The sequence below is a fragment of the Schistocerca cancellata genome, chromosome 4 (assembly GCF_023864275.1).
Source record: "Schistocerca cancellata isolate TAMUIC-IGC-003103 chromosome 4, iqSchCanc2.1, whole genome shotgun sequence".
Lineage (NCBI taxonomy): Eukaryota > Metazoa > Arthropoda > Insecta > Orthoptera > Acrididae > Schistocerca > Schistocerca cancellata.
Window position 1 is genome coordinate 362,851,216 of NC_064629.1, and position 15,626 is coordinate 362,866,841.

Genomic DNA, 15,626 nt, shown 5'->3' on the forward strand with positions numbered 1-15,626 from the left:
CATTATTTAAAGGTACTTCATCTTCTTCCCTTTATAAACGTGATGTAACTATGACCTTCCTTAAGCATGTGGTCTACAAAAGTAGAGTCTCCTTTTCTAGGTTCCCAACTTCTATGGCGTCCCTTTAAGTGGGTAAATACTACCCTGTCAAACTGACTTATATAGGATTTGCTACAGTTACAAGTGTTACAAGTGTCTTTTCCAAAACTAAAGTGCTGTCTTTAACTTTGAGCAAAAAGTGACCAATAATGATGTGCACACAAAATGATGTTTTAAAGTTATATAGGTACACTGTCTGTTTTTTTAGACATGCATGACCGAAGGAAAAGACACCAATGTGTCCACGTGCAGCCGCAACCGTATATACACTCCTGGAAATGGAAAAAAGAACACATTGACACCGGTGTGTCAGACCCACCATACTTGCTCCGGACACTGCGAGAGGGCTGTACAAGCAATGATCACACGCACGGCACAGCGGACACACCAGGAACCGCGGTGTTGGCCGTCGAATAGCGCTAGCTGCGCAACATTTGTGCACCGCCGCCGTCAGTGTCAGCCAGTTTGCCGTGGCATACGGAGCTCCATCGCAGTCTTTAACACTGGTAGCATGCCGCGACAGCGTGGACGTGAACCGTATGTGCAGTTGACGGACTTTGAGCGAGGGCGTATAGTGGGCACGCGGGAGGCCGGGTGGACGTACCGCCGAATTGCTCAACACGTGGGGCGTGAGGTCTCCACAGTACATCGATGTTGTCGCCAGTGGTCGGCGGAAGGTGCACGTGCCCGTCGACCTGGGACCGGACCGCAGCGACGCACGGATGCACGCCAAGACCGTAGGATCCTACGCAGTGCCGTAGGTGACCGCACCGCCACTTCCCAGCAAATTAGGGACACTGTTGCTCCTGGGGTATCGGCGAGGACCATTCGCAACCGTCTCCATGAAGCTGGGCTACGGTCCCGCACACCGTTAGGCCGTCTTCCGCTCACGCCCCAACATCGTGCAGCCCGCCTCCAGTGGTGTCGCGACTGGCGTGAATGGAGGGACGAATGGAGACGTGTCGTCTTCAGCGATGAGAGTCGCTTCTGCCTTGGTGCCAATGATGGTCGTATGCGTGTTTGGCGCCGTGCAGGTGAGCGCCACAATCAGGACTGCATACGACCGAGGCACACAGGGCCAACACCCGGCATCATGGTGTGAGGAGCGATCTCCTACACTGGCCGTACACCACTGGTGATCGTCGAGGGGACACTGAATAGTGCACGGTACATCCAAACCGTCATCGAACCCATCGTTCTACCATTCCTAGACCGGCAAGGGAACTTGCTGTTCCAACAGGACAATGCAAGTCCGCATGTATCCCGTGCCACCCAACGTGCTCTAGAAGGTGTAAGTCAACTACCCTGGCCAGCAAGATCTCCGGATCTGTCCCCCAGTGAGCATGTTTGGGACTGGATGAAGCGTCGTCTCACGCGGTCTGCACGTCCAGCACGAACGCTGGTCCAACTGAGGCGCCAGGTGGAAATGGCATGGGAAGCCGTTCCACAGGACTACATCCAGCATCTCTACGATCGTCTCCATGGGAGAATAGCAGCCTGCATTGCTGCGAAAGGTGGATATACACTGTACTAGTGCCGACATTGTGCATGCTCTGTTGCCTGTGTCTATGTGCCTGTGGTTCTGTCAGTGTGATCATGTGATGTATCTGACCCCAGGAATGTGTCAATAAAGTTTCCCCTTCCTGGGACAATAAATTCACGGTGTTCTTATTTCAATTTCCAGGAGTGTATATACACTACTGGCCATTAAAATTGCTACACCACGAAGATCACGTGGCTACAGACGCGAAATTTAACCGACAGGAAGATGATGCTGGGATATGCAAATGATTAGCTTTTCAGAGCATTCACACAAGGTTGGCGCCGGTGGCGACACATACAACGTGCTGACATGAGGAACGTTTCCAACCGATTTCTCATACACAAGCAGCAGTTGACCGGCGTTGCCTGATGAAACATTGTTGTGATGCCTCGTGTAAGGAGGAGAAATGCGTACCATCACGTTTCCTATTTTGACAAAGGTCGGATTGTAGCCTATCGCGATTGCGGTTTATCGTATCGCGACATTGCTGCCCGCGTTGGTCGAGATCCAATGACTGTTAGCAGAATATGGAATCGGTGGGTTCAGGAGGGTAATACGGAACGCCGTGCTGGATCCCAACGGCCTCGTATTACTAGCAGTCGAGATGACAGGCATCTTATCCGCATGGATGTAACGGATCGTGCAGCCACATCTCGATTCCTGAGTCAACAGATGGGGACGTTTGCAAGACAACAACCATCTTCACGAACATTCCGACGACGTTTGCAGCAGCATGGACTATCAGCTCGAAGGCCATGGCTGCGGTTACCCTTCTTGACGCTGAATCACAGACAGGAGCGCCTGCGATGCTGTACTCAACAACGGACCTGGGTGCACGAATGGCAAAACTTCATTTTTTCGGATGAATCCAGGTTCTGTTTACAGCATCATGATGGTCGCATCCGTGTTTGGCGACATCGCGGTGAACGCACATTGGAAGTGTGTATTTGTCATCGCCATTCTGGCGTATCACCCAGCGTGATGGTATGGGGTGCCATTGGTTACACATCTCGGTCACCTCTTGTTCGCATTGACGGCACTTTGAACAGTGGACGTTACATTTCAGATGTTTTACGACTCGTGGCTCTACCCTTCATTCGATCCCTGCGAAACCCTACATTTCAGCAGGATAATGCACGACCACATGTTGCAAGTCCCGTGCGGGCCTTTCTGGATACAGAAAATGTTCGACTGCTGCCCTGGCCAGCACATTCTCCAGATCTCTCATCAATTGAAAACGTCTGGTCAATGGTGGCCGAGCAACTGGCTCGTGACAATACGCCAGTCACTACTCTTGATGAACTGTGGTATCGTGTTGAAGCTGCATGTGGAGCTGTAGCTGTACACGCCATCCAAGCTCTGTTTGACTCAACGCCCAGTCGTATCAAGGCCGTTATTACAGGCAGAGGTGGTTGTTCTGGGTACTGATCTCTCAGGATCTATGCACCCAAAGTGCGTGAAAATATATTCACATGTCAGTTCTAGTGTAATATATTTGTCCAATGAATACCCGTTTATCATCTGCATTTCTTCTTGGTGTAGCAATTTTAATGGCCAGTAGTGTATCTGACTTTTGTTGCGATGGGGCACTGAAATAACTCATTGGCCCCAGATGAAAATTTGTGCTGGACCGGGACTCGAACCCATAGTTCCCGCTTTACGCGGGAGGTCGTCTTTACTGTATCGGCTATTCGAGCACGTCTCCCGTCCAACCTAAACTTCCATATGCCACACATTACAGAGTAGTGTCGCCTGTCCATTATTCCTCTTCTCTCGCAGCCCTTTTGCATTCCCGCGAAATGTCGGACATTACCGTGCATCTGCACTGAAAGATCGATATGCCGTCAGGCGCATATATTATGCAGGAATGGTGTCTGCTCTTTCGGACAGTCATGTGATGTGCCTACGGAGGAATTTCTGGTATGTGGTAACATAAAGTCGTTGGTGTATGAAACGCCAGCAGAAGCTTAAGAGGAACTGTCCTAGCTGCCTTTCTCATTTTACACCAGGCTACAAAGATATTTAAGCGTATCAGAATTATAGGTGCCATTTTAGTGCATGTACTGACACGCGCAATCGTCATTTGGAACGGTCCCCGAGGGTTTAAGATGCGTGACGTATCATTTTCAAGCTTGTAGAGACGAAAATTAGTATGAGTAATATATTTGGATTTTAATTAGTGCAGTGATTTTTTCACTGATTTCAGTATGAGCCGCATCTTGGAACATTATCTGAGCTCGCTCAAGAAACACACATCAAGAACATCAGATATTACCCCGTAAGCATTAAATGAAAAATGATAACTGTAGATCCACTTCCACTACATAGTATTTAACAGAGTAGTGCTATTATAGGGAGAAAGAAACGACTAGTGAGAATGCCCACGTTTGAGGAAGAAACCAATCTTCTCACACGTCGCACCTCTGGCTGAATATCTTCAATCCATAAACAATTAAAGAGTTTGGGAAGTATGTGAGTCGGCTGGCAGCGTTTCTGGCGGTCCATGGACCTTCTGAGAGCCAAGGTGGCGTTTAAGAGCATTTCATAACTCTTATAAGAAACCAGAAGCGCTTTCAAGCGATCAAGCACGGAGCTCTTCCGATTTTGTGGGGAAGCATTGCGGCCTTGCGAGTCCGCATGCGTTTGGTAGGCAGAGTTTTTATATTATAATGTGAAGCTACTGGCTGGCTGGGTGTAGTGTTTAATGGAAGAGATAGGCCTGTGGAACTAATAGACTGCATTTATTTTCGTGAAATTTTGAAGTGATTTTGGTATGATTGTGGGATAACGTAGCTCTGAACTGTTGCTGTTGCTATAAACCAGCTGGCGGCGGTGCATTGACTCTCAGTGGTGTAGTTTTTCCAGTCAAGTGGAGGGTTCTTAGAATCTTTGTGAGAAAAGTAAGAATGCTACATGGCATGTATCATCGATGCTGGAGTAGTAGCTATTTTAACTCTGCCTCGACGGCCGAAGGGAGGACAGAAACGGCATATCGAGATTGTCTTACAAGTGTAGCAACGTCGAAAATTTATTTGGGATCTCCTACAAACGCTTCCTTTTATAATGAGTGGTGTAATGCTTGGCATAATTTGGCTCGAACGCCACTCAGCGCAACAAGTTTGTGCTATCTGGCCACTGACGCGTGGGAGACATTATTGAGGACGAAGTCAAGCAATGTTCCAAATGTTTATGTCAAGAACGAGAATGAATATTGATTTCTGACCACTGTCTTTGCACGTAAAGTTCGTAGTTTCGGATTGTCTTCTGTCTATGTAACTTTGACACGAAACACTTAAGCTAACCTGTGTATCGTATTTCCAGGGTAATAGGACACTCTTTCAGGGATGACAAAGAAGCAAAAATTGTAAATCAAGATAAGAAAACTTCGCCCAGAAACATCACAGTAGAAAGTTGAAAGCCAACATCGGAGCACAAAGGTCGCTCTGGAGTGGTATAGTTAGTGAAGAACTGGTATCAGGTGGTGAAGTGATCCTCCACTGGTGATGAAAGTCATGCCAGTAAAGTAGTGTGCACGTATCACTCAGTTGTGTATAATCAGCCGAGTGAGTTGGGTCGGCTTCGACACGTGACACAATAACAGAAAGGAGCTACCATGTTTGGACGTGCCCATGATCACACCGTGAATGAAGTTGTCTGAGTTGTTGTTGCATCGATGCAAACTCTCCATTCTGTCGATAGTGAATGATGTACTATTCATATCCACGTAACATGGTGTAAGAATAGCGGTCGTAATAAGATCCTGACAGGGACCGAAGACGAGTGTCACACCTTGTCAATGACAATCTGTTTCAAGCCCTACAAGAATTGCTGCTCTTACTGAATGCAGGTCCATCTCAACCGGTTATCGAGCAAACATTTCGAAGAAAACCACATGCAATGAATATTTGGAATCGCGTACCTTGCAAATGGCGTTTGTTCACAGAGGCATACAAAGCAGCAAAGCTTCAGTAGGCCAAATAGCACAGAAACGATGCAGTACCTGACTGGAAGCGTTCATTTTGATCCGATGAGTCGTGATTTTGACTCATTTCAAATGTTGCAAAGGGTCGAGTGCACCGATGGCCCAACGAAGCGTTCAACCTGCCGTGTGTGGAGAGAGTAGCTCAGGCCAGAGGACATTGTGGGATATTTTAGGGGTGTTTTTCGTACCATGCTTGGATCCACTCATTCAAGTTATCGTGAATATGAACTAGGATATTTGTTTCAATATTCTCAGTGACCGAGTGTTGCCCTTTCTTCTACATCTTAGTGATGGGCATGCTGTAGCCACTCCCACAGTCCGAGATGACCACAGCCATGTTCACAAGGTGGCACGAAAATGTTCCTGGTTTGGCGAACACCCAGGCACCCTATCGCAGCTCGACTGGCCCGCTACATCACCTGATCTTAATCCCAAAGAAATTTGGAATATTGAAGGAAACATAGCACTAAACGTTCCTGCACTTGGTAGCTCTACAGAATCTCATCATCACCAAGTGAATTTACCTACATATGGCATACCTGAAAGAACTTCTGGTCTCACTCCCCAACCAGACTGAGGCCATTACCAATGCTGTAGGCTGTGTTACACGGTATTAGTATTTTGTAACCTGGAAGTCACAAATTTTTTGTCCAATATGCTTAATTGCCAACACCCATCAGGAGTCTTTCATCGAAGCTAATATGGGAGAAAATTTCTACTGGTATTTCTAAACAGCGCTTTCAGTTCTAACGTAAAAATGCATGCAAACGTAATAAGGATAGAGACAACAAACGTATAATGTTGATATTTCAACTGTGATTACTGTTCAGCAAAAAAAGATCGTATAGACATGCTTGGAGAGTCCACATGTGCAAATTAAGGTTTCCACGAACACTCAAGAGGAATTAAATTAGGGAGAACAATCTATTAACGTGCAGCACACCATTTCATCTTGATGATGTTGGGAACACGTCTTGGGTTGTGCTCTCAGAAACAGTGGAGCGTTGGTGACCCATTACGATTCATGATCCTTCTACTGTGGGTCTCAACTAGCAAAGATTGGTCCAAGGTGCATATATATTGAGTGATAGCTTTAAAAATGCCCCCATTGGTTTGAGGTCATCTGACCTGCTGGAGCCACAGAACGTGGCCTGACTGGATTCAGAAGCGACGCTGTGGAGCATTACCTTGCTGAAATTAGAAATTATAATTTGTGTGGACCAAGGGTCCAGTTCTGGGATGTGTGTGTGTGTGGGGAGGGGGGGGGGTGCAGCAAGGATAGTCTGCTACTGGCTCGTCCTCCACCCTTTCAAATATTATTATTAAAAAATTTCTCACTTTTCAATTTAAAGTTAAAGTAATAAAAATATGGAATATTATCAGAGAGTAATATTTCTAATGGATTATACAAGGAGATATTAAAAGATAGACGTAAACTAAGGAATGCACAAATAAATCCAATTAAATTAAAATGAAATGATCAATCTTATACTATGAAATTTCAAAAGCATGAGGTTTCATGATTTTGTTATAAAAAATGTGGTAATGGTGATTACAAACCACCAGTCATTTATAGATGTACTGATGCACATAAATATTTATAGAATTAATACAGATCATGTAGGAACCATGAGTGAAAAATGTAACACAATACGAATTAATAAATGTAGCCAAAGTCAGCAGAAGATCAAGTTAATGAGAGAGAGATGAGATTAAGAAATGATTTAGAAAATAAAGATAACTTCTTAACGACTGATTAAGTACAGTATTTGAAGAAACTGAAAATACAAGTGATGAACTGATTAAAAAAAAAATGAAATGAACCAGAAAAATATGGGAGGTTATTAGATTTAAATGAATCGAAATTATCAGATTTCAATAACAGCGTAAAAAATAAAAAATAAAATAAATAAGTGCAAGATCATGATCATTTAAGTGGATTTTTTAGGAGTGCAGTCGATAATAATTGTGTGCTCCATTTCCAGTTACCAAATTTTGTACCTATCTATTCTCACTATTCATCTGGTTATAGCTGATATTTATTTATAAAGGAGCTACTATATCATAGTAACAAGATAGATATGATCCCAAGTAATGAAGAGAAACCTGTAAATGTAGTACTCAAACAAGTAACTTAAAATGAGATTTTTTCATTCAATTAGATTCCTGTCAACATCATTAGACAAATTAGCATCAAATTTATCAAAAGAGCAAATGATTAATGTTAAAAACCCTTAACCAATGGTCAAGTGGAACTGGTTATTTATAAAGGCATCCACAAATATGATTATATAGATAGATTTTACAGACTCAATGAAAATAAATTACCATATAAAACATATCTTTAGAGCATATTATATGATACTGCTACAAATAATGTAAATTTTGGGCATGGTAAATTAATATGGAATAAATTCATTATAAAAAAAGTTTTGGTGAATATCATGATATGTATCTTAAAACTGATGCACTGTTATTGCCAGATATATTAGAAAATTCTAGAGATATACAAATAAAATCATATGGATTAGACACTGCATGGTATTATAGGCTTAACATGTAATCTAATATTACAAATGGCAAACGAACTGCTTAATTTATTACAGGGTGTATACGTGGACAAGGAAAAAAATTTCCGGATTTCCCGGTTAAAAATACACTTTCTCCTAGGTGGAAACATAGTTTTTCCCTGTAATTGACAGTATATTTTCTCTTGAAACTGTATAACTTATCAATCCTTTGAATGGTTATGGTTTTATACATGGGCGTAGAATTTCCCGGCGCTTTAGAAAACGAAACACCTTTTGGAAAGATGTTTGATGTGCAGTAGCATGTACGCTACATGTTTTTGTATTACGAAAGTGTAAATTCGAATTCCACCAAACACCACATGTTACTTTCCGAAGCATTGAAATCGAGATTGTGATGCGTATTTGTAGGCTAATCATAGCTCATGTCACGTGATCACGCCAGCCAATGACAGCGGATATTCAGAGCTTCGGACACGTGGTGTAGCCAGCCAATAGCAACATCACTGTTAAGTAGTGCGAACACACGAACAGGAAAAGTTAATTGTTTAAATTAATATATATATATATATATATATATATATATATATATATATATATATATATATATATATATATATATATATATATATATATATGTAGTACTCTGTCAGGGCCCCTGTGCTAGGGTTACAGCGAAGACCTCAACGGTAGTGAAGGCGGAGAGAACGAATCTCGGTACGGTGGAACTAGCGGAAGAGGCACATAATACAATAAATCCACCTTGCGTCTGACTTGTAACAAGCGGCACTGTGGTCGGCGTCTGTTCACCAGAGGTGCGGCCGTAATACAAATTCTGGAACTAACCACTCCAGTCTTAACCACTGAGCTTTTCTGAGCTCAACCCTTTGATTCTAAGTACTATTATGGAGCGTTTTAGTAATTACAAAATTACCCCAGGTGGTAACAAATCCTCCGCCATCAGTGGCGCAACTAGTCTATCGGATTCTGGGGAGACTAGGCTGAAACGCTATATCCCAAACCAGAGGAAATCGAAGTCCTTTGACCGACTCATGCCCAAGGTCGAAACATTTTTTGGAACTATCAATATTAACTCTCTCTTGACACCAGGAAAACTCTATAAATTAGGAGACACACTAAAAGAACAAAATATCAAAATTTTAGCCCTGCAAGAAACAAGGTTACCTGATGAGAATACCATGGATTTTTTAAACTACCGATTGTTTAAAACAGACAAAAGAATTCTTAAAAACACTCCGCATCTGGGTGTTGCATTCGCAATTTCGCAAGACATTCTTGGCTCCGTAATCGAAGTAAATCCAGTAAACAACAGACTAATGACAATTTCCATGAAATGTGCAAATAAAATGTACTGTTTAATTAACGCACACATGCCTATCAACCAGGAGAATAAAACAAATCCAGAAAAAGTAAATAAGTCATGGGAAGTGTTAGAGAATACAGTCTCCAAAATTCCTCAAAATTATGTAAAGATTTTAATGGGTGATTTTAATGCACAGTTAGGGAAAGAGAGAAAATTTAGAAAAACGTTCGGTGAATTCCCTGCACATAAATGGACCAATCAAAATGGAAAGAGGCTGGTAGAATTTTGCAGAAATTTTAATCTCAAAATTATGTCAAGTCATTTTAAGAAAAAACCTTCAAAACAAAAGACATGGCGATCACCTAACAAGGACATAGGTGAATTCCAAATTGACCATATTGCAATCTCGTATCCATGTCACAAAGAAATTTTAAATGTTCAAGTTCGTAAAGGCGCCAATATTGACTCAGACCATTACTTAACCCGTGTGAAACTAAAGCTAAAACCCCAAAATTTCAACAAAAGGACACCATTAATCCCCAAATTTGACACCAGTAAAATCCAACCATCATTATTAGCAGACGAATTTGACAAAACAAGTGCACAAAATTGGGAACAACTCAAACACAAGATTATCAAAACAGCTCAAGATCAAATTCCTTTACGAAAACACAAGAAACATGCTTGGTGGAATGAAAACTGTGATCATGCAATCAAAGCCAGACAAGAGACATTTAAAGCATGGAATAGCAACAAGACAGAAGACACATATGATACATTCCTGACAACTAGAAAAGACACTTCAAAACTAATTAGACAAACAAAAAGACAATATGAGAATAGTCAACTCTTAGAAATTGAAGAAGATTTCCAGAAATACAACACCAGAAATTTTTATAAAACTTTTAAAACCAAAATAAAGGGGTACCAACCCCAGAATCTTTGCTTCAAGAAGGAAAATGGACAGTTGGCTCTTAACAACCAAGAAAATTGCAAAGAACTTTCTAAATATTTTAAGAATCTTCTAAATTGTCCCGAGCCCACAGAAAGATTTCCACCAAAAATTCCCCAACAATGCAATCCAGTTTCACTTGCACCAAATGAAGAGGAAATCATTAAAGAAATTCATAGGTTGAAAAACAACAAAGCATCTGGTGAAGATGGAATTGTTGCAGAACTTTTAAAGGCAGCTGGTCCAAAAACCGTTAAAGAAATTACTTCAATCATGCAAAACGTTTGGCAAACTGAAAAAATTCCTGATGAATGGAAAACCGCCTTGATTCACCCACTTCATAAGAAGGGATACAAAACTGATGTTAATAAGTACAGAGGAATTTCTCTTCTTCCAGTCACATACAAAATCCTCTCTCAATGTCTTCTGAACCGAGCACAACAACAACTTGAATGGAAAATTGGCGAATATCAAGCAGGTTTCAGGCCAAATAGATCTTGCCCAGAACAGATTTTAGTCCTCAAACTAATTCTCAGACATCAAAAAATTTACAATAAAAAACTAGTTTGTACCTTTGTAGATTTTAGAAAGGCTTATGACTCAGTGGATCGTGAATCTCTTTTCCAAATTGTGAAAGAACAAGGCCTGGATCCTAAAACCACGGCAATTATCAGAGACACGCTAACTGGTACAAAATCAAAAGTAAAGTTCAGAGGAGAAATTTCAGAACCCTTTGAAATAAAAACAGGCGTGAGGCAAGGTGATGGACTCTCTCCGTTGCTATTTAACTGCGTTCTAAAAAAAGTAATACAAGAGTGGCGCGAACGAAAATTGGAGTTCAAAATTGACCAACCAGTGAAATTAGGACGAACAAATATTTGAATAGACTGTTTGGCCTTTGCAGACGACTTGGTTATTCTAACGCAGGACATCCAAATTGCTCAGAAACAAATAGAAATTCTTAAAGAAACAGCAGAAAGAGTAGGTCTCCAAATCTCATTTGAAAAAACACAGTATATGACTAGCAACAAACTGGCACCCAAACTTTTGGAAACTAAGTATGGAAAAATCAAAAGAGTTTCGCAATTCAAATATTTAGGTGAAACAATCTCAGAGACTGGTCTAGAAAAAATTGGAAATGAAATTCGTTGTCAAAAGATGGAGACAGCTTTTAGACTTACAAAAGACATCTACAACAAAAAATGTCTCTCGAGGTACTCTAAATTGAGACATTACAACACGGTCATAAAACCAGAGTGCCTTTATGGGGCTGAAACGCTAATTTTAAACAGAAAAAAGGACATTCAAGAAATCCAAAAAAGAGAAAGAAAAGTAATCAGAAAAATTCTAGGTCCAAAATATACTGAAGAAGGAACATACAGGCTAAGAGCAAATAGTGAAATTCAACAATACACCAGCATATATTCGGATATGAAAAAACGCAGATTAGAATTTTATGGGCATATTAAAAGAATGGATGCTACCAGACTAACTAAACAAGTAGTGGAATTCTACGAAAATCGAAGTAAAGCTAAATTTGAGACAATAAAATGGATTGCTGCTATAAAAGAGGACATGAAAGAGGCAGATATAAAACAAGATGAAATTCAAGACAGAAAATTATTTAGGCAAAAAATTCATGACTGGGTAGTTGGTCAAGCTGAAAAACCAAAGAAAACTGGAACCACATGGTCTGATGAAAGGAAAAGAGCTCATTCCGAGAGAATGAAAACAATTTGGGCAGAGAGAAAGTCTAAAAGAAAATAACTGAATGCCCCGTGATTGTACTTCGCGTGGTCCAGTAGGGCCCAAACGTGAATAATAATAATATATGTATAATGCTACTACAAGAAAAACAAAGCTTTCACATATAATATTGGTCTCTAAGGCCAATACGCTGCAAGAGAAGCTAAGCTTTCACATATAATTTTTTTTAAATAACGACATAAAAGTGTGATCTTCTGGGCTATAAACTCTTCTAAGTGGCTTGTCATCAAAGAGCTGATTTTTAAATGAATCCCAGATTCCCAGTGAAGTAGGCATCGACCTGATATTAAGCTTTTCAATGTGGTTTCGGGATGTAAATTTCCTTGGGTGCCAGTACTTTGTTATCTCATGTCTGGCTCTTTGTTATGGCATAATGCCATATGTGCTAGAAGATGAAAACGTACACTTGAAATGCACCGAACAGTTGAAACTAGTCAATTGCTTGAAATTAAACCCTTTGTTTCAAATATATTGACTGCCTCAGCGGAAAAGATTAATAAAAGAAAATTTCTTCAGCAAATCGATAAAAATAACTTCATTGTTCTACATGGCAATTAATGCTTGACTGTCAGAAAGGTGGAAATAAAATAAAATCTAAAACTAATAACGTATTTTAGCCTTCCGTAATTATGTGAATGTATTTTAATTCACATGATAGCTCCCGGCCAAAGAAATCAATTTTGTTTTCATTTGACGTGAGTGCAGTAGACAAAGAGGAAACAGCAAAATCACTAAATGTAAACGCGGGTCACATGGAGACTACCCGCTTCCCTATTATAACTCAGACTGCTCTGCGCATCAGACCCGTATCTACGACATTTCCGAACCGGGGCAATAGTAGATAGTGGCGTCCCTCGAGCGTTAGATATAGGACGCCCCAAAAAAAAAAAAAAAAAAAAAAAAAAATCGAATTTTCAAAAATACGTTCATTCTGTAGCGCACATCTTTCTGAAGACTCTGATACATAAAACATACGTGTCCGAGGAATTGTAAGATCTGATTTTAAGTGTGTCAAAGTGCAGCGCCACACCTCTTCACACAGCATTCTTCTATCGCACGGCACTGTATTTCGGTCTGTGGAATTGAAACGGGTATATTTTGTACTGGATGCCATCAAACTATATTCAGGACAGCGGAAATTAAGATGTCCTATGGTGCCTCTCCTGCTTCCAGTCGGCGGGTTTGACATACTGCCCCTCTTTTTTTTTTTTTTTTTTTAAAAAAGAAAAACTATTCAGAAAATTTGCACTCTTTATTCCCTATTAGCTAACAACTTGCTGCTTTGTGTGACATAAAATTAAGTATAGGATACATAAAGCCAGTAAAGAGAAGAGACAAGCAAGGCAGTAGTACACATTTCTTCAATCCTTAGCACTTGGAATTTTTTTCTCTCTAATCTTGCTACAGCTTTACACGGCGTGCTTTCCTTTTTGCGAAAGGATCTGTTACCTCATCAAAGTTCGTCAAACGTTTTGCTACTTGAAAAATCGAAATGTCGTTGTCTAATACTGAAAAAGCTGTAATCACAAATAGGCCCAAGAATGGTGTGGTTTCTTGGCCTGATTACCTATATTTTGTCACTGCGAGATAAAACAAAATAGGCCTTTATAATACTGCAGCAATTGTAACAAACGCCAAATAAACGATACTGTTTTGGGAGAAATTGTCATTTTTATAACACGGCAGAATATAATTCACGAAGTACCAATATCAAATGCCTATTAGGCCTACTACAAGCAAAACGCTTTACGTTAGAAAATAGTTTTACACTTCATTCATACGCTCCGGTTTCTCAAGCATGAGATCGAAAAGGAGTAGTGCCAAATTTTTATAGAAATTTGGAATCGTCTTATTCTTCCATAATTTGTGTGATGTCCCTGTTTCTTCTCTTTCCTCGTTCTAACAAACAATGTTGTCATCACTAATTCTGTATCTATTCCTGCCAATGCCAAAGGTTATTCGCCGGTTAACTTCACTAACTCTGCCAGAATCACCAGTTTAGATATCCCGCGATTATTCTCCGGTTAGGCATTGTTACGTGTTCGTACAACGCGTTTTCCGCGCTACTTCCAGAATAGACCTTAAAGCGGCTGCTAGCCGGAGACTGTACAACTGGCCCTTGCTAGTATAGCGATCAGGCCAAAAATTTTCTGTCAAAATTTCATTTTCTTGGATACATCGAGAAGATAATACGTAATCTTACTTACCTGTTATTCCTGTTAGTCGTTTATTCGCACTCTGGTAGTCTGAATGTATGGATTTTGCTGATAATTGTAACAACTCTCGTCGTTCGCAAACCCTATCAACCACATAATCAGACAGTGATTGGCTTTCTTTCGTTCGGCTATACTCTGATCAGCTCGTATAGCCCCTTTTGTCTGCAGGAAAGTTTATTTCTAGATGTGACGAGGATTCCACTGACAGAGACATCACTTACACTATGCATGCATTCACAAATCAACTTATGATTCATTCAGAAATCAACTTAGAATGTGAAACTTCCTGGCAGATTAAAACTGTGTGCCGGACCGAGACTCGAACTCGGGACCTTTGCCTTTCGAGAGCAAGTGCTCTACCAACTGAGCTACCCAAGCACCACTCACGCCCCGTCCTCACACCTTTCTTTCAAGAGTGCTAGTTCTCCAAGGTTCACAGAAGAGCTTCTTTAAAGTTTGGAAGGTAGGAGACGAGGTACTGGCAGTAGTAAAGCTGTGAGGACGGGGCGTGAGTCGTGCTTGGGTAGCTCAGCTGGTAGAGCACTTCCGCGCGTAAGGCAAAGGTCCCGAGTTCGAGTCTCGGTCCGGCACACAGTTTTAATCTGCCAGGAAGTTTCATATCAGCGCACACTCCGCTGCAGAGTGAAAATCTCATTCTGGAACTTAGAATGTGTTCAACAATGTTCAAAAACCGAGACGAACACGTTTCAAACTCACACCAATAATCGATAGACCAACGTGTACTGTATTCTAGGTGCTTTGTGATTTGTGAAACAAGTTTTATATGAATTTGCCTCCCCCCCCCCTTCCGCACTCCTAGATCCAGGGCTGCTACCCAATCTGGCAGCTTGAGCTCGCCAGTAAAATTTTCCCTGGTAGCACTAGCTGCTTTTTTTTTTTTTGACTGCTTACGCAGCCAACAGGCACATTTCTGTAGCCAGAAGTGGAAGACGATACTACTTAACTGCGCATCTGCATGATCCCACTCATAACTGCTAAAACAAATCTAATGTTAACAGTTGTGATGTCATGCTGATAGGAGGCAATTTGTTGTTACGAAGCATTGCATAGTCTTCCTAAAGCCTTTGACACATTTTGCTGTTGGTAGACGCTTGTATGAGCACTGTGTTTCGTTGCTGTATATGGCGCATTTCCTTTGCAATTTAAGTTTAGGATACAGTAATATCCTTTGTTAGAGTATTGGTTCTTACCGGT

At 41.1% G+C, this 15,626-nt stretch overlaps 1 protein-coding gene and 1 non-coding gene across 2 annotated transcripts in view; both read right to left on the minus strand.

The window, feature by feature from the left end:
• The window catches only part of LOC126185143 (solute carrier family 41 member 1-like), a 560,408-nt gene that overhangs the window by 156,711 nt on the left and 388,071 nt on the right, over positions 1 to 15,626 (minus strand). The gene's annotated exons all lie outside the window — the stretch shown is intronic.
• Positions 14,716 to 14,790, minus strand: Trnas-cga (transfer RNA serine (anticodon CGA)). The gene has a single exon. It is a non-coding gene; the product is annotated as a tRNA-Ser (tRNA).